Raw genomic sequence first — 2,861 nt, 5'->3', positions numbered from 1 at the left:
AAAGAAAAGTTTCACTTCAAGATTAAAAAGTCGAATCCTAGATCTATTACTATGTGTTGTGTCAATATTACATGCCATTGGCTAGTGCGACCTTCTAAGATAAAAACTTTAGAAATATTTAAGATTCGAGAGTACATACCTTAGCACACATGTTCCCTAAACGTTCGACGAAATGCACAAATTCACGCAACGAGTGTAATAATTGGGCATCACATAAGGTGAAGGTTGGATGATGCAAACCAATCATACGTTCCTGCGGGTATTATTGGGGATATAGAATGTGAGTTTGGTGTACGGATTACCTACAACAAAACGTAGAGGGCTAAAGAGAAGGGACTTCGACTTCTTCGTGGTACACCCGAAAAAAGTTTTCAGAAATTGCCATCATACTGTCATATGTTAACCAAGAAAAATCCATAAACTATTGCACACATTGAACTCGACTCAAATAATGAGTTCTTGTACTTCTTCTTAGCGTTTAGGCCGAGTGTACTGTGGTTTTCGAGAGTACATGAGGCCAGTAATTTTTGTTGATGAAAGTCATTTGAAGGGCCAGTATAAGGGAACACTACTAGTAGCTGCAGTGCAAGATGCTAACCTACAAATATATCCTCTTGCTTGGGGTGTTGTCGATGGGAAAGCAAATGCATTGTGGCATTGGTTCTTCGCGAAGTTGTTTCAAACAAGCTAGTGTTTGTGTCGGATAGGAAGAAGAGTATTAAGCGGGCAATTACGAGGTTGTTCCCGCTTTCTCACCACGGTGCCTACATTTGGCATATCGAGAAAAATCTTGTTTCTAGGTATAGCAGTAGCAATGTCATATTCTTGTTCACACAGGCAGCGCTAGCATACCGCCTATTGAAATTTGATCAGTTCATGACATAGACAAGAACCATTCGAATGTTAATGGCATCTTACTTGGAACGTGCCGGTATATCCACCTGGTCATAGGCAAATTTTGTTGGTAACCGGTACAACGTTATGACAAATAACATTACGTAGTCACTAAATTCATTCTTGAGGCAACAACAAAGTTTCCCTATAACCTCGTTGGTTGAAAATATTACGTCATTGATGCAACGATAGTTCTACGAGAGAAAAAGCGCATCCACCAAATGTAGTACGATCGTGACACCAAAAATTGATGATGAATTGAGAAAATCATTCGCCGCCGGTGCAACCTTACAAGTACGAAATTTGGACGAACTCGTTTTTGAGGTAGGTGTAGCTACTGAACTTTGTATTGTCAATCTTATAGGTAACATATGTCCATATCGAGAGTTTCAGATGCGACAAATCTCATGTTTACATGCATCCCGAGCTGCTTGCTCAAAAGGAAAATCATTGTATGACTTATGCTCCCCTTATTACACCACAGAATGTTGGCGAGCTGCGTACAACGAAGTTCTTCACTCCGTTGGCCAAGAGTCAGATTGTGTTGTTCCTTAGTCTATTCCTTCCGTCAAAGTTTTGCCCCTGAATATATATAGAGCACCAGGTCGAACTCCTACCTAACGTCAACGATCAAGAACTGAAAGGTCGACTTTGACACAAAAATGCGGCCGATGTGGAGGTTTTGGACATAACAGGCAAACATGTCAGATTTTGACACCTTTGAGTAACACGTATACTTGAATGACATTGTGTATTTCGATCGTCGAATGCCCCGATAACATGGATTATCAATGTTTTGAATATATTTGTGTATTAGTTGCTTTCTATCTTAATTGTTAATCTCTTATTTTAAATGTTGTTGATATATTTTTTACTTTTACTTCTTTCTGTTTCTTTCTTCATAGCATTTATTTGCAATTGCTTATTCTAAAATTAATCTCGTAATACATTCTCAATCCTTTATAGGATTCATCCAATTTTTTGTGATTTTTCTCTTATATTACTCTTGTCGTTCAAAATTTTATAGCGCACGAATAGGAAAATTCGTATGGGCATTTCACCAAGTACGAACAAGACTTAATTTTAGAATGTCATAATGGATACAAACAAGAAAACTCAGGTTTGGGGTATAACTAAAAATAAGGGAAATGGTGATTGCATATATTCTTATGAGCATTTCATTACGATATCATTTCGTTCATCATATAAGTGAACAATCATATATCTAATTCATCACTGGATTTTCTTAATCATTGTAAACATAATATGGTAATAGATACAAAAGCAATCCATGAATGACTCGTTCTCCTAAGTCATTGGAGCAGACAAAATGGTAATCACAACAGAAGGAAGCCATAACTCCAATGCACGTCGTAGACGACTATTATATAAAATGATAATCACCCTAAAAAATATTCATCACCTATATGAATTTTATAACACTAGTATATATACGTAAACATTTCATTTACGATAATTGCATCTTCTACATATTGTCCACCATGGACAAAGAGGATATATCACTGTCATACTCCTCGTCGGAGCTTATGATGATCACGTCTTCATTTTAGACGAGAATCGCTCCAACATTTTCATCCAACAATACATGATGTGCTTCCGATTGGAACTCTAGTGGGACGATCTCACGATGAACTTGAATTGGTTCAGTTTTGTCGATTAGATTCGAAAAAGAAATGGGTTGAAAGAAAACCCTATGATGGCGGTTTGAAGGTTGATGAACATATGGAACAAAGGCATTGCTTTCATTATCAAAGTCTGAGTCTATGATGATCGGGTTATCCGTGGAGGACCGGGGGGATCGAAAGTGATAGTAACATCAATATAAGAAGTATGTTGAGTGGATAAAGACATAATCAATGGAAGAACTAATTAGTGCTATGAGTTTGTTAAATTCCTGTCTGTTCATATTTACGTAAAGTCCAGCCTTTTATAGTGGAGAAACACTT

This window comes from Olea europaea, unplaced genomic scaffold (genome assembly GCF_002742605.1).
Source record: "Olea europaea var. sylvestris unplaced genomic scaffold, O_europaea_v1 scaffold2016, whole genome shotgun sequence".
Taxonomy (NCBI): Eukaryota; Viridiplantae; Streptophyta; class Magnoliopsida; order Lamiales; family Oleaceae; genus Olea; species Olea europaea.
Note: the sequence above shows the minus strand (reverse complement) of the source record.